Genomic DNA, 25,459 nt, shown 5'->3' with positions numbered 1-25,459 from the left:
AAATGATGCAAAGTCTCATGCCCATCTGTGCCACACCAACAAGGGGTGACATTAATGACTGACTAACTGGGACAGGCCATCAGAATAACTACCCTCAAAATCTTGACAATTAAAAATAACACGAGGGAGTCACTGAACAATGACAAGGAAATGGGATTTTTATTGAAGATCAATCGTATGAATCTTTATCATCAGTGGAATTGGTTACAAAATCTGCAAAGCTTTTTGGTTGTAGAGCATTTAGGCTTTTCATGAAACATCCTCAAGAAATTCAACAAATGTTGTGAGTAAACTGTAACTGCAATATATTGGTGCTTCCTGCCTGCTGAAATAACCACAACGGCCCTCCCTGGCTAAAGTTTCATGTCACCGTGGTGTAAAACAAAGGAGCAATTTGGAAGCAACTGAAATGAATAGGAAATGAGCAAGTGAACACTACAACAGCATGAACAGGCATGGCACCTGGAGCTGGGCTGTAATCTGTTGTCAATCTTTCTCACCGCCTTGTTTAGATACATGACAACATGTCCGGGGCAGGTGGGACTTCAACCCAGACTTGCTGGTCCAAAGGCAGGGATGCTACCACTGCACCAGAATCACAGGAACTTGTTCCATATTTGGTTATTGGAAGAATGGGAAGACTAAAATCTTCATCTTTCATCTCAATCACCGATTCACTCCTCACAGGGATTTGAAAAGCCTTTGTCGCAGTCACAGGCTGAACCAGACCATTCAGGTGCTCTGTGTTCTATTCGAGCTCCAGATGCCACGTGGCTTCATTCTTTCTGCTGCCCTCTGTGTAACATCAACTGCCATCAGGACCATTCACCCCCAGTCTCTAACACCAGCCCTGTTGCTCTGTCCAAATTTACTCACTGCAACTTGCCCAAAGCTGTGCAGTTCAACAAACCCAGCTCAGCTCTTCGCCTTGAACTCACTGATCTCCTAGTCACCAGATCCAGGCAACACACTGTCCTAACGATGCTCTGTCAAACAGAAGATACACATGAAGGGCTCATGCCCAAAATGTCAGCTCTCCTGTTCCTCAATGCTGCCTGACCTGCTGTGCTTTTCCAGTGCCACACTTTTCAACTCTACTCTTCAGCATCTGCAGTCCTCACTTCCTCTCAGAAGATACAGAAGCTTGAACACCCACACTAACAGGTTCAATAACAGCTTCTTCCCTACTGTCATCAGACTGCTGAATCAACCTCTCAAATTTCAAACCTAATGTCGATCTTGCTTTTGTGCCCCTCCTGTGCAGTGTAACCTTGTAGGCCTCACTCTGTCTAATCACCTGATCATCTATATGTCCTTGTTTGCTATGATCTGCCGGTACTGCTCACAAAACAAAAATCACTGGACTTCGGTACATGTGAAAATAAATCAAAGCAAAAAAAAAAAATCAATCAGGGCAGATTCTCACACTATTTCTGCGATGCCCCTTGTTCCATTCTCTCTCTCTCTCTCTCTCATATTCTCGCACATCCCTCCCAGAAACCTCCACCTTTCTGTCTGATCTTAAAAACCTCCTCAAAGCCCATCACAAAGTCAGCTTCAGGACAGTGCTCTCAACTTCTTGCCTTTCACTCAGTTTTCTTACACCAATCCATGATGCACTTGGGGGAGCTCCTAAAACCACTGCTAGCGAACAGTTTAGAGTGTTTGTATCAGCATACATGCATCCTTTCCTGTGGGTTTGTGTGCACATGGTGCAGTGTGCATGTATGTGAACACTCATGCACTTGCACATGCCTGTGTCTGTATAAATTGTGTTTGTCTCTTTTCACATAAAGATGCTTTCAAATAAGAAGTTTCCAACCTTGACTGTTCAGTTTTGTGTCTAGTCAGTGCAACATGCAGATACAAAGGAAGTGCTTCAAACATGCTTCCCACATGAAGCAGAATTCAAGGCCCATCACCCACACAAAACTCAACTGAATGTTAAACTCACAACTTACTTTACAGGTGTCTCCACACAGACAAAACAAAGTGCATCTTCTACATGTCAGGGCATCCCAGAGTGTCTCAGCTTTCATAAAACACTTTCTAAAGGGCAGACTTGATTGTAATATGGAAAAAAACCAGCTCACCTGTGGACAGCAAGATCCTATGAAGAGGACAAACAGAAATCACTGGAAAAACTCAGCAGGTCTGACAGCAGCTATGGAGAGAAAGGTTCTGAAAGGTTACTGGACCCGAAACGTGAACTCTGTTTCTCCTCACAGATCCTACCAGACTCGCAGAGGTTTTCCAGCAATTTCTGTGTTGGTTTCTGATTTCCAGCATCCACAGTTCTTGGTTAGTTTTGTTTTCCCATAAACAGCAATCTGACTGGATGACATGTGGTTTTTGGGATGTTGGTAGTACCCAGGAATTGGGGTGTTACTCACTGGCTTGCCATCAAACGGGCACTAGGGATACTTCCTATTCAAGGGGCAGGGGGACTTTCAGTCTCATGTCTCCTCAAAGACAACACCTCCGATAGGGCAGCCCTCAGTCAGTGGGCTACCAGCATGGTTTAGAGGGGTCAGCCTCAGGAGTGAGATTTAAACCCACATCCTCCCAACTGGGATGCAAAGTCTGAAACCAAAATGCCGGAGGACCTGATGTAACCGCTCTGCGATGTTGTTGCTACACAAATACTGTTGTTCCTGAAACAGCATTGACTGAATGCTTGGGGAACAGCAGAGCACTTTCTAACGGAACCTCAGATATAGATATACCTCTTCCTCTCAACAACTGGTGCAGTGAGAATTTACAAGTGAAATAAACCAAACACAGCCGATGGCATCTCAGGGCTGACAAACATCCTGCAAGTTTACGAGCGAGTTTATCTCATCTAACAGACAGAGTATTAACATCGCCCAAAATAGTTCATCTCTATTACTGTCCAACATCCTAGCTTGTGGTATTCAACTAGCGTTGTGGAACAAGAACATGACAAAATAACATTCAACCATCCACAGCAAACATCTGAACACGCAGTGGGAATTATTTTATAATCAGGATAACACTGAAGACAAGAAACTTTAGTAACATGGAGAGACTGGAGACACTCCCTCAAACAGATAACAACGGGGAGAGGTAATAGAGAAATTCAAGATGCATTTGAATAAAGTGGTTAAGGAGAAACCACTCTCACTGGGAGGGAGACAGAGGGAGACAGAGGGAGACAGAGGGAGACAGAGGGAGACAGAGGGAGACAGAGGGAGACAGAGGGAGACAGAGGGAGACAGAGGGAGACAGAGGGAGACAGAGGGAGACAGAGGGAGACAGAGGGAGACAGAGGGAGACAGAGGGAGACAGAGGGAGACAGAGGGAGACAGAGGGAGACAGAGGGAGACAGAGGGAGACAGAGGGAGACAGAGGGAGACAGAGGGAGACAGAGGGAGACAGAGGGAGACAGAGGGAGACAGAGGGAGACAGAGGGAGACAGAGGGAGACAGAGGGAGACAGAGGGAGACAGAGGGAGACAGAGGGAGACAGAGGGAGACAGAGGGAGACAGAGGGAGACAGAGGGAGACAGAGGGAGACGATTCAGGATAGTTAGCAAAATATCACTTGCTGGTTTGGGGGTGGGGAGTGATGTTTCTATACAACAAATTGTAAATGATCTGGAATGCAGCTACCGGAAAGAATGGGAACAGACGGTAACTGCCAAAAGGAGGCAAATGGATAAATAGACAAAATATTGCACTCTCTTTCATGAGGATTAAACCCAAGCCTAGACTTCTCTCACTGATGGGACCTTCTCCAAACTATGGCACTCTTTGAAGAGTTACCGGTTACTGGGGTCAATAATATAGCCCTCAATCAAGATAACAAAAGGCAGATTACCTAGTCATTACCATCTTGCTCCTTCTGGGATCTTGCTGTGCGCGTAGGTCCCACAGTACAACAATGGCACCACTTCAAAAACCCTCCATTGGCTGCAAAATGTATGGAAATGAACTGAGGGCATGGGAGGTGCTATATAAACGGAAAACCTTTCCTTCCATTCCCTTTCATGGCCAGCCACAGCCAACTACAAGAAAGGCCGGAGGCAGAAACTTGTTTTAAACTCTGTTTAAGCCAGGAACAGAGCTAGGAGCAGGAGGAGGCCATTCAGCCCCTCAAGCCTGCACTGCTACTGGATACCATCATGGCTTCAACTCCATTCCCCTGCCCATTCTCCATAACCCTTCAACCTGTTACAAATTAAAACTCTGTCTAAATCCTCCTCAAATTTACTCACCGTCCTGCCAATCCACCACACTCTGGGGTAGTGAATTCCACAGATTCATGAGAGTTTGAGGGGCAGTTCCTCCTCATCTTTATTTTAAATCTGCTACCCCTCAGCCTTAAAACCATAAACTCTCATTCTAGTTTGACCCTTGAGGGGAAATACCCACCCCATGTTTACTTTGTCAATCCCTTCATGCATCTCAATTACATCTCCTCTCATTCTTCTAAACTCAAGTGAATTTACGCTAAACTGCTCAATCTTTCCTCGTAAGACAAGCCTTTCATCTCTGGAATTAAATTAGTGAACCTCCTTGGAACTGCCTCCAATGTAACAGCTGAATTGAAACAGTGAAGTGGGTTGGGACTAGCTCAGACCTGAAAATCAATCCTTTGCTGCTTATTCACTCAGTCTCACCTCAGTTCAGTGGGAAGCATGGGAATCAAACATTGTCAGGTGACATCAGTAACCTCACACCAAGGGTTACTGGGTTGCTCAGTAAGAAGTGGAATTCAGACTGACATGGTGGGATGCACTAAAGAGATTTCAGCTGGAATCACATTGTATTTCCAATAAATAAACAGGCCATTCAGCCCATCTATACTGCATTGTTGCTCAGAAGCTCATGAGCTTCTGTTCATCAAATCACATCATGATAATCTTTCTCAATAGGTTCTCCAGCTTCCCCTTAAATATATAAAAGTTACAATATCCACCTCAGCCTCTCCATGCACATACTCTCAATCCTTCCTGGGTTAAGAGGTTTGCATCTTGCTGAAAATTTACTGTGTTTAGCACTGCTGCCCGACCCCTGGACAGTGTGAATGCTGGCCTGATATGCAGATGTTAGGATGGAGGGTGGGCCCTGAAACTCCAGTTACTGATGGATTGTGGGCCTCCTCAATGGCACTCTGCTGGGCCAGAGAGCAGCAACTCAAACTTCAGTGACCCCAATAGAGGTGTGGGCATGGCAAAAGGAGGGAGGACTCGAGGGGGTCCCAAAATAGATACACCCCAGAACAGGTACTTGTAAATCTTAACTTGGGGGTTGGAGGGAGGGGTAACCCCCTCGATCAATCGGGCAGTAGCTCCCCTGCTCCCCCTGAAAATTACATTTAAAGCCTTAAATTATGCAAATCAGCCCCACCTTGTTGCAGTGGGCCCCCAGGGAAAGCTCCACCAGCTGGCAAACTGTCCCAAACATGGCTCTCTCGCTCTGTTAGAACACTCGGAATACCATCATCTCCAAATGCAGAAGTTCTGTTTCTCCGTGTCGGATTTCTGAATGAATACAACTTCAATCACAAGACAATAATGTAACAGGATTCAGTTTAACAAGAGAGAACTAGAGACATCCTCATTATCCAAAACAATTGCAGCGTGATTTATTACCAAACTCCGTTTTCATACAAGTCATTTACCGTGATACACAGAACCAAGACACTATGGAAACTTGGGTAAAATGAACCAACAATCAGCAAAGTGATGGAAGAGATCGATGACAGTGTTATCAAACAATATTTACTCCCCTAATAACCTGCTCACGGACAATCTGTTTGGGTCTGTCAGAGCCAATTAACTCCTAACCTCACTACAGCCCCTTGGTTCAATCATGGACAAGAGGGGGGAGTGTGACAGCCAGTGACATCAAGTCTGCATTGGTCTGATTTCTGAGGAAGGGTCACCAGACCCAAAATGTTAACTGATTTCTTTTCACAGATGCTGCCAGACCAGTTGAGTTTTTCCAGTAATTTCTGTTTTTGTTTTGGATTTAAAGCATCCGCAGTTCTTTCGGTATTTAGTCATGTCATTACTTGGTTACAAAAGCAGGTTAGAGGAGGTGAATTCTGCTGTGTAACTCACTGCTGGACTCCCCTAAGCCTGTCCACCATCTACAAAGGCACAAATCAGGAGTGTGATGGAATACTCCCCACTTGCCTGGACGGGGCCAACTCCACCAACACTCACGAAGCTTGACACCATCCAGGGCAAAGCAGCCTTTTTGACTGGCACCGCATCCACAAACATCCAGTCCCTCCACCATGACATTCAGTAGCTGCAATGTGTACCATCCACAAGATGCACTGCAGAAATTCATTCAAGATCCTTAGACAGGTTAAACCTACAACCTTGACTTCATCATGCTAACTTTAAACATGGAAGCTCAAGGGCAGCAGATGCAGGTAGTGGTGAGCCTGTGTATATTCCCCTCCAAACCATTAACAATCCTGACTTGGAAATATATGGTTCCTTCAGCTTCACAGGGTCACACTCCTGGGATTCCCTCTTTAAAAGGGCAGTGTGTGCCTACCCACACCCCTATGGACCTGCTGCAGTTGAAACATGCACCACCCGGGGTAACTGGGATGTCGAGGACGAGGACTCCATTCAGCCCTTTGTACCTGCTCCACCATTCAGTTTGATTATGGCTGATCTTCCAACTCAGCCCCTAGTTCACAATTTCTCCCCATACCCTTTGACCCCTTTAGCCCCAGGTACTATATCCAACTCCTTTTGGGAAACTTTCAATGTTTTGGTCGTACCTTCTCTCTATTGCAGAGAATTCCAAAGGTTCACCATTCTGGGTGAAAACATTTCTCATCTCAGTCTGAAATGGCCTGTCTTGTATCCTTAGACTGTGACCCCTGGTTCTGACCTCCCAGATCATGTAGAACATTCGCCTCATGTTTACCCCATTTAATCTTGTTAGAATCTTAAATGGTCTCTACAAAATCCTCACCCTCTCATTCTTCCAATCAATGAGCAACAAAACTGCACTCTGTCTTGACATTATTGCAATTGCCTTGGAACTGAGAGAGCTGGTCATTCAGGAGTTAAATATCATTGGAGAACACGATCTGTGTGTTCATTACTTTTGCTTCAATGTTAATTCGCCACCTTTATGAGGAAGCTCAGACAGACATCAATGCTGGTGGTTCACTGCTTGCCCTCTGGTGTTTTCTTTCAAGTAAACTAGCGAGCTAGTTATCATTCACTGCTGCACATATTAAATCATCAGGAAGGCACACGGTATTAATGCACAAAGTTAATTAAAAGATGGGCATGTTATGCTGCGGAGAACACACAGATGTACTCCAGTATTTTCTGACTGAAAAGGCATGCGTTCTCAGTGTATGTTTGGGAAACAAATTTCCTTTCCGTACAAATGCAGGGGGATGATTTTATCTTGCATCTTTACACAGTTTGTGTAAATTTTTAAAACACAGCCTCACTCAAAACACCGAGAAAGCCCTTGCTTCTCTCACTGCGTGAGCCTGCTTTAGCTGAAACACAAAATTATCCTCCTCCTCCTCCTCCCCCCCAAAAAACCTGCCCTGTGCTCCCAAAGGGCTTTTTCACCAACCTTCATTAGTACAAGGCTCTTAAAGTAATGAAGCATCTCAAGACACCTCACAGATAAACAGGACATCGGCATCAACTACAGCAAACGTTAGAGCTCGGGGAAAGCTTGGCCAAAAGAGTAGTACTTGTGCAACATTGTACATGACGTGGAGATGGTGAGGGGAGGGATTCCTACAGGAGCTAATAATGGCAGGAGAAGACTAGAGACACAGAAACAGACAGCGCGAGCAAGTGGGAGACACACCGAGAGAGGGAGAGAAAGTAGAAGATGAGACTAACCCAAATGACAGAGATAAAGTATGGCCCCTTTATTTCCAAGGCTGGGGATGAGCTGAAAGTCAGGAAACAAGCCCAATTCCACCCTTAGAATCACAACCTAATCAGCTGCACTCCAGCCGATTTGAGAAAGTGCCTCACGGAAGGTGAAAATATTCCTTCAGTTTAACAAGCAGGCAAAGGCCCAGGAGCCTCCAATTCCAAGCAGTGAACATAGAGTCATAGAGATGTACAGCATGGAAACAGACCCTTCGGTCCAACCTGTCCATGCCGACCAGATATCCCAACCCAATCTAGTCCCACCTGCCAGCACCCGGCCCATATCCCTCCAAACCCTTCCTATTCATATACCCATCTAAATGCCTTTTAAATGTTGCAATTGTACCAGCCTCCACCACATCCTCTGGCAGCTCATTCCATACATGTACCACCCTGTGTGAAAAAGTTGCCCCTTTGGTCTTTTATATCTTCCCCTCTCACCCTTAACCTATGCCCTCTAGTTCTGGACTGCCCAACCCCAGGGAAAAGACTCGGCCTATTTACCCTATCCATGCCCCTCAATTTTGTAAACCTCTATAAGGTCACCCCTCAGCCTCCGACGCTCCGGGGAAAACAGCCCCAGCCTGTTCAGCCTCACACTGTAGCTCAGAGCCTCCAACCCTGGCAACATCCTTGTAAATCTTTTCTGAACCCTTTCAAGTTTCACAACATTTTTCTGATAGGAAGGAGACCAGAATTGCACGCAATATTCCAACAGTGGCCTAACCAATATCCTGCACAGCCGCAACATGACCTCCCAACTCCTGTAAATGATGGGAAGACATTTACAAGGCCTGTCTTGTTAATGCAAACCCACTTCCAAGGCTTTGTATAGCTAAAGGTAAAGTCACCATAGTCTTACCAGACTATAGGGCTGCTCTCTCGTGCGAGAGAGAGCACAGCGGTGAGTATAACCCGAGGGTCGCCATGCCTCAGGTGAGGGGAAAGGTCAAGAGGGAGAGTTCCTTCATGGTAACCTCAGCTAGTGTGGGAATTGAACCCACGCGGTCAGTGTCACTCTGCATCGTTAACCAGCCACCCAGCCAATGAGCTAAACCTGGTTAAAAGGGAAAGGCAAAACTAAAATTCAAATGACAGCAGAAATGGCTGGACAGCCTCAGCAGGGAGCAAGTGTCTGTGGAGAGAAAGCAGATTCAGTGTTTCTGATCCAGCAACCCTTCAAAACATTTCAATCCACAGACCGTCCAAAGTGCATGTTACATTCGGCTGCACTGGGTTGTCTGCTGTCAAGCAGAGGCTGACATGAGGTTTCTGTGATGTCTGCTAATATGGAGTTTGGACACAGCAGACCCCAGCTACTGAGCTGGTGCTAACAGCTGGGCAGAGCAGAGGAGAAAAGGTATCGAATCATGACACCAACAACATGCAAAAAATGAGTGAAGCTGACAACCAGAGAGAGAGAGAGAGAGAGAGAGAGAGAGAGAGAGAGAGAGAGAGAGAGAGAGAGAGAGAGAGAGAGAGAGAGAGAGAGAGAGAGAGAACTTCTGAGCGACGATGATATATAAAAAAAACATACGCTTCAACTGAAGTTCATGCTGGATTCAGTCCAGGTTTGGAAATGTTTAATCTCAGCAGAATCTACAAGAGCACAACTTTCAAGATGCTGCACTTCAATTCATTCCCGACAACAAAAAACTGCAAGAACAAAAGAGCCTCCTACCAAACAAAACCCACTGACTCCCTTGCCAGTGAGCTTGGGGTATCCGCTGCCCTCCTGTGTGTGGGCATCCCTCCAGCACTATGAGCAACCTCCTGCTCCTGTCACCGGTTCACGCAGTGCAGCCTGTGCACCAACTACACCCTTTACAGCATTTCCTCAGGCACAGGCGGAGCTGAAATGAGCCACACCATTATCCCAATGACAATATTGTTGCTAAGCAATGGCCAATGAGCTTTGCTGGCTTGACTGCAGTAATAAATGCTAACAGCAGAGAAGGAAAGGCAAATAAATATCAACCTAGCCACTAGCATTAAATGACCCCTCACAGGATTCAAAACCCTCATGTTAACATATTTCAGAATGACCGTGCTGACAATTTGAGGTAAAAACAATGAGAGGCCATAAAACATGATCAATTAAAAAGGGAGGGTATCATCTCCATCAATGGATATTGATACCCTGCTTTAGGATGAGAACAGGTTATTTTAACTGCTATGTTGAACAGGCCCAGCAACATTAAAAAGAGGATCAATGCACACATCCCCCTGACTGTGTTTACACAGTGGATTCACACTAATGGCAATATTTAGGGACTACTCCAGAATCCTGGAACTGTTACAGTACAAGAGGCCATTCAGCCCAACACTGAAAAGGAAATTGGCCATCTTGTTGGCAGCCCATTTAAAAAAAAATAAAGCAAAGCAATGCCAACAGTTGAGAGGAACTGGAGCCAGTGGTTTCAGGAGTGGGTCACCCAGCACCTGGCCAGCACCAATTAACTGACCCAACAGAAAACAGAAACAAGATGTGCTGGACCCTAACAGGTCCGGACACCTCTCGAAGAGCAAAAACAGGCACCTCAGCAACTCAAATGGGACTCTCCTCCGACACAGAACCCCCATCCCTCAGAAAGGGAGGGCAGTGTAAACGATAAGGCTGATGCATTTTCCATCACTTTCAGTGAGAATTGTTCAGTGGATGATTCTTTCAGCCTTCTTGATTCACTCCATATCAATAAACTGCTGGAGGCACTGGATATCACAATGGCTATTGGCCCCAACAATATTCCAGCAATAGTACTGAAGACTCATGCTCCAGAACTTGCTGCTCCCCTAGTCAAGCTCTTCCAGTACAGCTACAACACTGGCATCGACCCGAAACTGTGGAAGATTCCCCAGGTATATCCAGCCCATGCACAGCAGGGCAACTCCACCCCAGTAGAATGGGAGCAAGAGAGGACAGTGATTGATTTGGAGGGGAGCATGTTTGTCATTCTGGATGGACATGATCATGGGTTTGGAAGATGCTGTCTGAGGATCTTTGGTGAATTTCTGCAGTGCATCTTGTAGATAGTGGCAGAGTGTGTACTGATTGTCGATGGTGGAGGGGGTGGAGGGAGTGGATGTGGTGTCAACCAAACAGGCTGGATGGTGTCGAGCTTCTTGAGTTTTGCTGGAGCTGCACCCCGTCCAGGAAAGTGGGGAGTGTTCCATCACACTCCTGACTTGTGCCTTAAAGATGGTGGACAGGCTTTGGGGGGTGGGGTTCAGGTAGTGAGTTACACAGCAGAGAATGCCGAATCTCTGACCTGCTTTTGTAACCAAGTATTGACATGACTAGACCATTTCAGTTTCTGGTAAATGGTAACCCCCAGGATGTTGATAATGAAGGGACCAGTGAATGTCAAGGTGCGGAGGTTAGATAGTCTCCTTCAGAGCACGTCACAGCCCGGCAGTTGTGTGGCACAAATTGTCGACCATTTGTCAGCACAAACCTGGACATTGTCCTGATCTTTTGTATTTGAACACGGAGTGCTTCAGTATCTAAGTCGTCACAAATGGTACTGAGTATTGTACAATCATTTGTGAACTTCCCCACTTCTGACCTTATGATGGAGGGAAGGCCATTGATGAAGCAGCTGAAGATGGTTGGGCCTAGGACAGACCCCTGAGGAACCCCTGAGGGGATGTCCTGGAGCTGAGATGATTGACCTTTAACAACCACAACCATCTTCCAACGTGTCAGATATGACTCACCAGTGGAGAGCTTGCCCCCTGATACCCATTGATTCCAGTTTTGCAGGGCTCAGGTGATGCCACACTTGGTTGAAAGCAGCCTTGATGTCAAGGGCTGTCCCTCTCCCCTCCCCTCTGGAATTCAGCTCTGTTGTCCATGTTTGAACCAAGGCTGCATATAGGTCAGGAGCTGAGTGACCCTGGGGGAACCCAAACTGGGCATCACTGAGCAGGTGCTGCTTGATAACCCTGTTGATGACACCTTCCATCACTTTACTGATGGGGTGGTAATTGGCTGGGCTGGATTTGTCCTGCTTTGTGTGCACAGGACATACCTGGGTAAGTTTCCACATTGTCGGGTAGATGTCAGTGTTGTAACTGTACTGGAACAGTGTGGTTAGGGGAATGACAAGTTCAAGTCTTCAGTACTATTGATGTTTGGTTACTTTCAGGCACCATATAAACTGAAGTTGTTGTTGGGTTACTTTGCTAGGCTAGTGAAGCACAGACACCAATTCGGGCTGCTCTGGTCCTAGCCTCCAGTCTCTGCACAGTGACAGCAACCGCCACCTAACATTCACCAAAGCTGCTCACTCTGCCTAGCAGCAGCCTGGCAATGGTTTGACTCAAAAGATAGACCTCCCAAATCACCAGAACTACTGGTCAACAGAACAGTCTCTGCCAAACCACATTCTTTGCAGCATCCATTCTCCAATAAAGCAAAGGGGTTCATCTCCATGAACCCATGGGTTCCAAACCCCTGACATGCACCACCTGAAGTCGCAAAACCCTTGACAGTCCAGAATACACAGCAATACTGGCACCACATCCAATCCCCAATGAGTGGTGCTAATGGAGTCCTGTTTACACCAATATCTAATAAATCGTGTTAAGGTCCAGTCCTCCACACAGGCCATCATTACTGCTCACTAACCAACAGTCAGGGCAGGTTCTGAACTGGCATGGATGTGTGATAGTGCTGGGCATCAGGAAGCTGGTGAATGTTGACTACAATGGGGATCTTACAACCAAAGAGAACTGAGCAAGAAATAGATTCTTAATCACTGCATATAAAAAAGTCCATTCTGTTCAGCTGTTACAGTCAACACAAGGAAATGCTCATTGACATAACCACCACTTTGCAGAGTCTTCATCAACTTGGCTTAAACTCTAAAGTGACGGTCCACAGACTGAGAAAAGGTCAGAGCTTTGCATTTCTTGCTTCTGCCTCATAGACTAATCAATATAACCAATACCATCTGCTGGACTTCTGCAGGTTTGCATTTGAAGTCAGTTTTTGTTTTACATTTGCAATTGTGCTAAGCTTGTATCAAACCCTCGTTAGATCACACTCTGATCACAACACACAATCCACATTACAAAAAAAAAAGGCACTGGCCAAAGTGCAAAACTGATTTACAGCTGAAGGCAAAGAGGATGGATCAGCACAGACTGAAGACACTGGGAGTCTCCTCATTATATAAAAACAAACTAATCTGACACAGCTCTCGGGGTCACAAAGGGATCTTATACAGGAGAGAGAAAACAGGTTTGCTCCTGTGTGGAAAACCAAAACCAGGTGTTTTATTAAGGAATTCAGGAGAAACAGGAATGCAGATATCACTACCACAGCAGGTGAAAGGAAAGGATCAATGAATTTCACGAGAAGAGAGTGTTAAACAGGCAGAGAAAAAAGGATTACAAAAGGAGCTGAGGTGAAGTAAGACAGGAGGAGATTTGTGCGGAGGATAAAACTCCAAGTATCAGCTCAGCGGTTACCAGCTTTTATTCTGCCAGTAATTTCTAACTTGTTTATAATTTTGCTGAGCATGGGGACTGGCAGTTAGAGAGGGTAACACACCTGCCTCAACATCAGAACAGGCAGAAATGTTTCCTCAGGGATCACAGAATTAAGTTTCAGGTGCGTGGGTCAATAAAAGAGAGAAAAATCTGTTTTTGGATGTATGAACTGTCTGCTCCACTTCCTGACGTACATATGCCACCCGTCTTTACAACTAAACATTTCCATCTTTCACACGGAATCCGGTTGCACAGGGGTGTGTGTGTTTGTGTTTGTCTCTGGTTCAGTCACAGGGCTCTGGCTATCATGGATAAAGCTGCATTTATTACTCTTGCACAGCACATCTCTAACGTTAAGATACTTCCCTTTGGTTCATCATTGCCCCACCAGAAGCATGCTTTTTCCTCCAGCTGCCAAATCCTTTGAAGTGCTTTATACATCAAGGTCAGACAGCCCCTCAAATCACCCAAATACAAGATGAACCCAAGCCAGGTTTATGCAAACTCTTCATAGTTTAACCCTTTTCACTCCAGGATCATTGCAATGAACCTTGCATCCTGCCTTAGGTCTGGATTACATTCCTAATAAAGTAGGTGGTGTCCACAACAGAATCCAGTTAGTTACTCCTGATGGAACATAGCCCAGTCTCTAAAGCTAATGGATTCCTTCCTCCTCTATATTTGCAACCCTCATAGAGATACTAAGTGGGATCCTTTAGCCTTTTCGACAGCTTACTGACTTGCGGCGATTCATACATTCAGATCCCCAAAACCTGGAGCCATTCTGGTACCTGATGTACCAGCATTTCACCAACATTCAGACTTGGCTTTCTCATGTCTGAAGTGATGACCCCACATTTGGCCACAATGAAGTCCATTTGCTTCACGAAGACCAGCCATTAAACCGACTTTACAAAACACAAGCCAAAAATTCACATGTTCCAATAGTTTGCACTGACCAAGTGGTTAGAGTGGCTTAGTGGTTAGCACTGCTGCCTTACAGCGCCAGAGAGCCAGGTTCAATTCTACGCAGTCAAATGTCAGTATGGAGTTTGCACGTTCTCCCCATACCTGCGTGAGTTTCTTCTGGGTGCTCCGGTTTCTTCCCACAGTTAGGTTAGGTGGATTGGTCATGGGAAATGTAGGGTTAGGGGGGTGGATCTGGGTGAGATTCTATTCACAGGGCCAATGTGAACTCGATAGGTTGAATGGCCTGCTTCCACATTGTAGGGGTTTTATGATTCTAAGTCAATAATTGTAAACACTTAGGCATGGAGTGAGTTTGTTGATTGAAAACAGATAGATATTGTAGGATTTTTATGTTGGAATACAACCAACAAAAAGCCCTAGGGTGTGAATACGTCACGTGTGTTATACCATTTCACCTCAAAACAAACCAACCAATCATGGCCCCACACAGGAGAAGTATTTTCACACAAACCTCCCCTAAGTGATGAGGGAATACCAATTTTGAATGTACCAAAAAAGGTCTTTTTATATAAAGAGATCAAATGGACAGCCAAGTTGGATAAATTCAAACTCGTGATTTACAGTAAGCCAATTTCTACAGCAATGTCACTGAAAAAGCAAAATAAGAAAAGACAGTTCTACCTTGTTTATTGGCAACACGGAGTCATTTTACTGTGTACTTTATAACAGGTTAGAGATTTAACAGCTTAATTTTTAAATAAAAGAGTAAGATTTGAAGAGTTGAAGTGCTGTAATTATGACAGGAAGGGTAGAAAGGGTTGGGGGAAGAAAGGGAGAAATGCTTTTGATCAGGGAGAACATTACGGCTGTACTTGAGGAGAATATTCCGGGCAGATCGTCCAGTGAAGTAATAGGAGTGAAACTGAGAAATTAAAAAAAAGGGTTGATCACCCTACTGGGATTGCATTTTAGCTCCCCCCCCCCAAAAGTCAAAGTGAAACATGTAAGCAGATCTCAGTTATCTGTAAGAATAGGGTGGCTATGGTAGGGGATTTTAACTTTCCAAACATAGACTGGGACTGCCATAGTGTTAATGGTTTGGATGGGGAGGATTTTGTTAAGTGGGCCAAGAAAATGCTTACTCAATATGTGGGTGTACGCACTAGATAAGGAACAATATAGTTGACCTACACGGGAAATAAGGCAGGGCAAGTGACTGACATGGCAGTGGGGGAGCACTTTGGGACCAGTGATCATAATTCTATTACTTTTAAAATGGTTAAAAATCTCACAGCACCAAATTATAGTTTATTTGGAAGCTCTAGCTTTTTGAGCGCTGCCTCTTCATCAGGTAGCTGTGAAACAGGATCATAAGACTCAGAATTATCGCAAAAGATTACACAGAGTCATGCAACTGAAATGACATCTGAAACAAACCGAGATTGCTGTTAAGCCTTTCATCTTTTCGAACGGGTTGCAGGGTTTGGTTCCAAATAGACCTGTTGGACTATCACCTGGTGTTGAGAGATTTTTAAACAATGTCCACCCGAGCCCAACACCAGCACCCCACATCAGTTTTAAAATAGAGTTATGGAGAAAGATGGAACTGATCTAAAAGGTTGAAGTTCTAATTTGGAGTAAGGCCAATATTGACCGGCTTAGACAGAAACTTTCAAAAGTTGATTCAGCGATACTATTTGCAGGGAAAAGGGACGGTTGAGAAATGGAAGGCCTCAAAAGAATGAGATAACAGTTAGGATGGAAGGCAAGTCTGGTAGGTGTAGGGATGGCTGGATGGCTGGAAAATTGGAGGCTCTGGTCAAGAATAAGGTGTGCGCGTATATGTGTATAATACACCTTATTCTTGACCAGAGCCATCCAGCCATCCCTACACCTACCAGACTTGCCTTCCATCCTAACTGTTATCTCATTCTTTTGAGGCCTTCCATTTCTCAACCGTCCCTTTTCCCTGCAAATAGTATCGCTGAATCAACTTTTGAAAGTTTCTGTCTAAGCCGGTCAATATTGGCCTTACTCCAAATTAGAACTTCAACCTTTTAGATCAGTTCCATCTTTCTCCATAACTCTATTTTAAAACTGATGTGGGGTGCTGATGTTGGGCTCGGGTGGACATTGTTTAAAAATCTCTCAACACCAGGTTATAGTCCAAAGGGGACACAAAATATCTTTAGCAAATAGAGTTAAAAGGAGAGTCCAAAGACAGTCTGTAAATATATAATGGAGAAAAGAGTAACTATGGAGAGAATAGGGCCCCTTAAAAGATGGCTGTCTATGCATGAAGCAACAGGAGAGGTGAGAGATGCCAAGCAAATATTTTACGTCAGTATTTATGCTGAGATGGACAAGGAAGTTGGGGAACTGGAGGAAATAAACAAACAGTGATGGTTTGAAAAAAAAAGTTGTTTTTACAGAACAGGGAGATGCTGGAGGTCTTAACACATACAAAAGGTAGATAAATCCCTGGGATGTGGTCAGGTGTTTCCCAGAACTTTATGGGAATCTAGGGAAGAGACCGCTAGGCTCCTTGCAGAGACATCTGTGTCATTAATAACCAGGGTGAGGTGCCAGAAGACTGGAAGCTGGGTAACATGGTGACATTATTTAAGAAAAGCTGTAAGGAGAAGCCTGGGAACTATAGACCGGAGAGTGTAACATCAGTGGTTGGGAAGGTGTTGGAGGGGATTCTGAGTGACAGAATCTACATGCATTTGGAAAGGCAAGGACTGATTAAGGATATTCAGCATGGCTGTTTGTGGGGGAAATCATGTCTCATGAAGTTGGTTGAATTTTCTAAGTGGTGACAAAGAAGATTGATGAAGGCAATAGATATGGTCTATGTGGATTTCAGCAAGGTGTTCCACCAAGTTCCCTATGGTAGACTGGTTAGTAAGGTTAGATTATGTGGGATCCAGGGAGAGCTAGCCAATGGGATACAAAATTGGCCTGAAGGGAGGAGACAGAGGGTTGCTTTTCAGACTGGAAGCCTGTGACCAGTGGTGTGCCACAGGGATCAGTGCTGAGTCCATTGCTTTTCATCATTTATATAATTAATTTGGATGCGAATATAGGAGGTGTAGTTAGTAAATTGGCAAATGACACCAAAATTTGAGGTGCAGTGGACAGTGAAGGTTACCTCAGAGTACAACAGGATCTTGATCAAGAAAGGATTTATAATCATCTAGAAGTGAATAATTTGATCAGGGATAGTCAACTGTTTTGTGAAGAGTAGGTTGTGTCTCACAAACCTGGAGTTCTTTGATAAGGTGACCAATCAGATGGAGGAGGGTAAAGCAGTTGATGTGGTGTCTATGGATTTCAGTAAAACATTTGATAAGGTTCCCCACGGTAGGCTATTCCACAAAATACAGAGGATTGGAATGGAGAGTGATTTAGCAGTTTCGATCAGATATTGGCCAATTGTAAGATGAGAGGGTTGTGGTTGATGGGAAATGTTCATCCTAGAGTTCAGTTACTATTGGTGTACTGCAAGAGTCTGTTTTGGGGTCACTGCTGTTTGTCATTTTTATAAGTGATCTAGGTGAGGGTGTAGAAGGATGGGGGAGTAATTTTTCAGATGATACTAAGATTGGTGGCATTGTGGACGGTGGAGAATGATGCTGCAGGTTACAGAGGGACATAGATAAGGTACAGAGCTGGGCTGAGAGATGGCAAATGCAGTTAATGTGGAATAGTGTGAGGTGATTCAGTATGGAAGGTGTAACAGGAATAAAGAGTACTGGGCTAATGGTAAAATTCTTGTTAGCGTAGATGAGCAGAGAGATCTTGGTGTCCATGTACATAGATTCCTGAAAGTTGCCACCCAGATTGAGAGAGTTGTTAAGGATGTGTACAGTGTAGCTTTTATTGGTAGAGGGATGGGTTTTGGAGCCATTTGGTCATGTTGCAGCCATGGTGTGGTTACAAAACTCTGGTGCAGCCGCACTTGGATTATTGCGTACAGTTCTGGTCGCTGCATTAGAGGAAGGAGGTGGATTCTTCGGAAAGGGTGCAGAGGAGATGTACAAGGATATTGTCTGGTATGGAGGCAAGGTCTTATGAGGAAAGGCTGAGGGACTGGAGGCTGTTTTCATTAGGAGAGAAGGTTGAGAGGTGACTTAATAGAGACATAATATATTCAGAGGGTTAGATAGAGTGGACAGCGAGAGCCTTTTTCCTCGGATGGTGATGGCTAGCACAAGGGGACATAGCTTTAAATTGAGGGGTGATAGAAATAGGACAGATGTCAGAGGTAGGTATTCTTTAATCAAAGTAGTAGGGGCGTGGAATGCCCTGTCTGCAACAGTAGAAGACACAAACTTTAAGGGCATTGGATAAACATATGGATGATAATTGAATAGTGTAGGTTAGATGGGCTTCAGATGGACTTCACAGGTCAGCGCAAAAGAGGGCTGAAGGGCCTGTACTGTGCTGTAATGTTGGATGGGCCAAATGGACTGGAGTGGCAGATGGAGTTTAGTTTATTTAAACAGGTGGTGCTGCATTTTGGAACGGCAAATCAGAGCAGAACTTATACACTTAAAAATGGTAAGGTCCTGGGAGTTTTGCTGAACAAAGATCTTGGAGGGCAGGTTCATAGTTCCTTGAAAGCAGAGTCCCAGATAGATAGGACAGTGAAAGCAGCGTTTGCTATGCTTGCCTTTATTGGGAGGTCATGTTGCAGCTGTACAGGACATTGGCTAGGCCACTTTTCTGGTCTCCCTACCATAGGGAGCATGTTGTTAAACTTGAAAGGGTTCAGAAAAGATTTACAAAAGGCGGTTGCCAAGATTGGAGGGTTTGAGCTATCGGGATAGGCTGAATAGGCTGGGGCTGTTTTCCCTGGAGCATTGGAGGCTGAGGGGTAACGTTATAGAGGTTTATAAAATCATGAGGGACATGGATAGGATAAATAGACAAGGTCTTTTCCCTGGATGTGGGGGGGGTGTGGAGGGGGAGGCGTCAAATGCAAAAAAAAAAAAAGAGGGCATAGATTTAAGGTGAGAGGAGAAAAGATTTAAAACGGACCTAAGCGGTGGCTTTTTCCACACACAGAGGGGTGGTGAGTATATGGAATGTAGACAAGCAGGAGGCTGGAAGAACACAGCAAGCCAGGCAGCATCAGGAAGTGGAGAAGTCAATGTCACAGGTGTAACCCTTCTTCAGGGCTAAATGGAATGAGCTGCCAGAGGAAGTGGTGGAGCCTGGTCCAATTACAACATTTGGATGGGTACATGAATAGGAAGGGTTTAGGAGGGATCTGGGCCAAATGCTAGCAAATGGGACTAGATTAGGTTGGGATAGCTGGTCAGCATGGATGAGTTGGACCATGTTGTACAGCTCCACGACTGTATGAGTGGAAACAGCCTCTCAGCATTTACCCTGTCAAGCCCTTTAACAATGCAATATGTTGCAATGGGAATACCTCTCATGCTTCCAGACTCTGAGTAGGGCCCTTGCCCCTAACCTTCTGCCATAAGATGATCCCTCCATACCAGGGATCATCCAAGTGAACTTTCTCAGAACTGTCTCCAATGAAATACCTTTCCTTAAATAAGGGAATCAGACAGTTCTCAGTTATATCAATGAGCAGCCATCAGCAGTGAAGTGTGGGGCATAGCTAAAAAGGGAGGCAGGGGATAGTTCTCACCCAGATGTTAAAGTAAAAGAGCAGAGATAGCAGAATGGGTGAAATTCACAGCTGAAAATCACTGAAATTAAACACTGTTCCAAATCAGAAATTAATCCACTGGGGATGTCTGAATTCAACTTTCTGTCCTTTAGTCTTCATTCACAGGTGAGGAGCAGGTACCTGACCTCATGTGCTCAGAAACAGTGGCAACTAATTCAGACTGACATGATCCGATTTCCTTTGAAGAAACTGTCACTGGACTGGTTTTGTCCAGGTCTTCCATTAGCAACACATCTTTCTGCTTATATTCCCTCCTGTCAAAACCGCTCTTCCTCAACCTTCCCCATTTAATAAATCACACTTGTACTTTTATTATTTTGGTAAGGCCTGGGGTATTAAAAGGGCTTAACTAGAATCACTCATCTCCTGAGCACTTACCCCCTCCCCCCACATACCAAATCAATTTGTGTTCTGACTTTTCTGTAGCTGTGGGAGACCTGGGGGGGGTGGGGGGGGTGCGGACGGAGGCAGTCACATCTGCCTGGGCATGCTCTCCGTAACAACAAACCAGACAGCAGCACAAAACCAGAGGGGGGCTGCTGAGAGGACAGACTGTTTCAGGCTCCGCCATCCGCTCTCCCAGTCAGTCACCAGGAGACCCCAGAAAAACTGGCCATAAAGAAACCGGCTGACATGGTGGAAAATGTCCCCTCACCCCCAGAGAATGACCATGAAAGCCCGACATACTTACAGTTCACCAATGTTCACCTTCACCTCCTTGCCAGCAACGCAGTAAATCCACGGCAGGAAACACAGTGGCACCTAGACTGAGATGTTCATTTCTGGTTAATGACCTGATGTTGGAGTAATATATTATTTAGCAGAATGTTGTTACCTATTCTGGAGCATGTTAACCCAGGGTATCACTGTATTGTGTTCCTGATATTAATGGATGCAAACAAAGTATTGTGACACTCCCTTCACATTTCTCAAGTTTCACAAATGTTATGATTATTCTAAGTAACACAGACTTGCAAAGAAATAAACTGCATTTGCACACATCAAGTCTGACTAAGGACAGAGTAAGGGTACAGGCTGCTTACCTTGCTGGTTCTCCCCCCACCCCCTGCCCCATTTACAGAGACCAGCTGGATTAGAAGCTGCCAAAGCAAAACTGTATTAAGATCAGGTCAATCCCATTATTAGAAAAGGCTAAATAAATAGCAGGAATCACATTGTTACACAGCCTCAATTAAACTGAAACTATTATTTAACTTCCCAGCTGCTCCTCAATCCCAAGAGCAATGCCAGGAGTTTTCATGGCGTTAAACAGAGGGAGGGAGGGGGAGAAAAGAAAGAGGAAAAGGAGAGAAAAGGGAGGGACCCACATGCCTTCCAGGCATCACATGTGCAACAGCTGGGTGAGAAGATCTTTGCAAGGGGAAATACAGCTGAGATATTCATTGGCTTGCAGAAGTGTGCTAGGAAGTCGCCAGTGGAAATGAAGGACACCTTCAGAATTTGCACTGCATGTTATTGTAGGTACAAGGGGAATTCCTGAAGGGCTTATGCCCGAAACATTGATTCTCCTGCTCCTTTGATGCTGCCTGACCTGCTGTGCTTTTCCAGCAACACATTTTTCAGCTCAGAATTTTAGACACACACACACAAAAAGCTCATTTTCTGGAGTTGAGTTTTCTTTTAAAATTGGAAGCAGATTTAGTTCGAATCTAATCAGTGTTTGATTCAGGGAAAGAAGAAATTCTAGTCCCACTTGTTTATTCTTAATCAAGAGCATCCTTTTTGTGTTTATTTATTTAAAGACTTGCAGCACAGGGAGGCTATTTGGTCCTTTGTACTGGGGTTGGTTAAGAAGAGCAAACTAGAGTCATACAGCACGGAAACAGACCCTTCAGTCCAACCAGTCTATGCTGACCCTAATCCCAAACTAAACTAGTCCCACCTACCTGGTCTTGGCTCATATCCCTCTAAACCCTTCCTATTTGTGCACTTAAATATCTTTTTAAACATCGTCATTGTATCTGTTTCCACCACTTCCTCTGGAAGTTCACTTCACGCAGGAGCCACCCTCTTGTTAAGAAAAAGATTACTCCTCAGAACTGCACACAGTACCCCAGAGAGGCCTCAACAATGGCCTGCACAACCTCAATATAACGTCCCACCCCCTATACTCAAGTCTGAGCAATGAAGGCTAGCATGCTAAATGCCTTCTCAACCACCCTGTCTATATGATGGAAAATGCAAAGAAATCTAACTTGAACTCCTTGGTCTTTTGTTCTACAACACTACCCAAGGCCCGACTTTTAATTGTATAAGTCCTGCCCTTGTTTATTTTACCAAAATATAATATTTCACATTTATCCAAATTATACTCTGCCACTCCTCAGCCCAATAACTCAACTGATCAAGATCTCATTGTAATCTTCAATAAACTATAACCACCAATTTTGGCATCAAACTTACTAACCATGCTTCCTATATTCTCATCCAAACAGATTATATAAAAACTAACAAACAAAAGTGGACCCATCACCGATCCCTGTGGAACACCGCTGGTAACAGGGCTCAGTCTGGAAAAAACCCTCCACCATCACACTCTTGTCTCCTGACATTAATCCAATTGGCAAGCTCACCCCGAATGCCACGTGATCTAACTTTACTGATTAGTCTGCCATGCAGAACCTTGTCAAAGGCTTTACTAAAGTCAGAGTAAACAATGTCTATCACTCTGCCCTCAATCTTCTTGGTTACTTCCTCAAAAAAAAGACGTTTGAGACACATGATTTCCCTCCTACAAACCCATGCTGACTATCCCTAATCATTCCTTTCCTCTCCAAATGTACACAAATCCAGTATTTCAGAATCACCTTCAAATTACCCACCAATGTCAGACTCACCACTCTATAATTCCCAAGTTTCTTCTTACAGCCCTTCTTAACAAAGGCACACTCTCCAGTCATTCAGCGCCTCACCTATAGTGATAGACAAAGCAAATATTTCTGCAAGGGGCTGCACAATTTCCTCCCTAACTTCCCAAACCATCCTGCGATCCACTAAATCAGGTTTCAGAGATTTATCCAGCACTTCCCCTTTGGTAATGTTTTCAAAACATCAATGTTATTTCCCCAAGTTCTCTAACCTCCATTTCTTTCTCCACAATAAAAAAAAGTGACAAAATATTCATTTAATATTTCTTTAAATCTAAAAGAATTAGAGTGAGCAATACCACTGGGCAGGTTATTCTTCAAGACCCACACAGACATGATTGGTCAAACTGCTGCTCTGTGTCATCCACATTGTATGATTCAATGACTATGACAACATTCAAAAGTACTGTGTACGCACACAGTCTAAACTAATGGTTCAGCTGGTTAGTGCACTTGTGCACATGTGGACCAGACCGGGTAAGGATGTGCTACAACAGATTTCAGAATTCATACTGACCAAACGTCAAGCTGGTCAGCAACTCTCAAAGTGCAGGCTTTGCCACTGGTCTCCACCCCACAGCACCAGGGCAATGCCCAGGTTGGAAGTGTCGAAAGGGAGGGCAGAGTTAAAAGGGTGCCTTATTCTCCAGGTTCAGTAACCTCCTCACAGCTCCCCTAACAGACATGGTGGCAGAGTGGTTAGCACTGCTGCCTCACAGCACCAGAGACCCAGGTTCAATTCCTACCTCGGGCAACTGTCTGTGTGGAGTTTGCACATTCTCCCAGTGTCTGCGTGGGTTTCCTCTGGGTGCTCCGGTTTCCTCCCACAATCCAAAGATGCACAGGTCGGGTGAACTGGCCATACTAAGTTGCCTGTAGTGTTAGGTGAAGGGGTAAAATGTCAATGGATTACTCTTTGGAGGGTCAGTGTAGATTTGTTGGGCCAAAGGGCCTGTTTCCACACTAAGTAATCTAATTAGATAGTCCACTCCAGGATAACTCTTTATTCTAGTCCTGAAGGAGTGCTGCACTGTCTGAGGACATGCTCTTTCAAATGAGACCCAAAACTAAGTCCCATCTACCAGGTTAGGCCAGTGTTAAGGAGGTAGCAGGGAGCTGTTGAGCTCCAGCGCCCTGGTCAATATTTGTTTTGTAGTCAACATTCTCACCTAAAACCCGATGCCTTGTGGGTCAGTACCACATGGCTGTCATGTGTACTAATTTCAATAGTGACTGTAGGCTTGGACCTTATTTCACTACACCATGTACTAGTTTTGATTAAAACAGATTTAAAATCCTTAAGGGTAGACGTGGAGAAGATATTTCCTCTTATGGGAGAATCCATGACTAGGGGTCACTGTTTAAAAATCAGGGGTCATCTCTTTAAAATCAGAGTGGAAGCATTGTTTAGTCCCCTCCCTCAGGGGATGGGTCTCTGGAATTCCCTCCCTAAGGGCATTGAGAGTCAGCCCACAGCACATGGACTGCAGCAGTTAAGAAAGGCAGCTTACCCCCACCTTCTCAAGGGCAACTAGGGACAGGCAATAAATGCTAGACCCAGCCAACAATATCCATGTCCCATGAATGAACAATACAAAAACGTTTTTAAGGCAGGGTTGGATAGATTCTCAATAAGCAAGTGGGGAAGCGGGTGAAATGGTCAAGGTAATGGATTTGTGGTTAACACAAGACTAGCCGTGGTCTTATTGAACAGGTTCGAGGGGCTGAATGGTTTCATTCTGCTCCTTCCTCTTGTTTGTACGAGACATTGAGATTCTGAAAGTCGTTATAAAAATGCAAGACCTTGAGTTCTCCAATCACAGAGAAGTAACGAGCCCTCAGAGCAGCACCATCGCACTCCCTTTGCAGGGTCAAAATCTGATCTGACCTCAGTAGTTTGACCATGATGTGATGGGCACCACTTTGACTGGGACAACACACACATCCCAGGACAGGTGAAACAAAGACACGTGAGAATTCTTAGAGGCATAGCATTCTAACTAGAATTCCATCAATAAACTCAAAAAAAACCCAGAAGTGATATCATCCACCTTAAGAAACCAAGACCTATAAATAGGGAGGCAGGACATACCACCAGCACTTCACCAGAGACTCTCACTGATGTTACCTAGTCATGGTGAAGAAATGTCTGAAAACAAAGCATCAAGCTCAGCAAGCTAACTTACATACTTCTAAACAAATAAGACATCCAACCGAACGCAGAAAATACTCAGGCCCGAGTGACAATGAAGGTCCAACAAGGGGATCCAGGAGTCACTCAGCTCCGGCCCACCATCTGCTGAATTTTATCCAATTTGAGAGTCATTTACACTGTACCCACTCTGCAAGCATGTGATCTTCCAAGAGGAGTCAAACAAATACAGAATCTAGTCTAAATTGTGGGCTGTGAACTTTGCAATATGTTGGTCTGACCAGTGATTCTGCCAAATCCAGAATACCACTTGAACCCATCTCAATGTCACCCTCTCCCTGGGCTAGAAACACATCCAAGTTTTTATTAAAAATTCAATC

The 25,459-nt window shown here is 44.7% G+C and overlaps 1 protein-coding gene across 10 annotated transcripts in view; it reads right to left on the bottom strand.

Moving 5' to 3' along the window:
* Nucleotides 1-25,459, bottom strand: part of LOC140486895 (polyhomeotic-like protein 2) — a 255,858-nt gene that overhangs the window by 160,041 nt on the left and 70,358 nt on the right. For 7 of the 10 annotated variants that reach the window (XM_072585960.1, XM_072585965.1, XM_072585966.1 and 4 more), the window contains exon 3: nucleotides 20,731-20,806. The exons of 1 other annotated variant lie outside the window; for it this stretch is intronic. The gene's annotated coding sequence lies outside the window, so the exon portion shown is untranslated. Of the gene's footprint in view, nucleotides 1-9,584; nucleotides 9,692-20,730; nucleotides 20,807-25,459 lie in introns of those variants that run through there. 2 more of the 10 variants (XM_072585961.1, XM_072585964.1) reach the window with 2 other exon arrangements.

This window comes from Chiloscyllium punctatum, chromosome 16, assembly GCF_047496795.1.
Source record: "Chiloscyllium punctatum isolate Juve2018m chromosome 16, sChiPun1.3, whole genome shotgun sequence".
In the NCBI taxonomy this organism is placed as follows: domain Eukaryota; kingdom Metazoa; phylum Chordata; class Chondrichthyes; order Orectolobiformes; family Hemiscylliidae; genus Chiloscyllium; species Chiloscyllium punctatum.
This window is presented reverse-complemented; position numbering and strand designations above follow the sequence as displayed.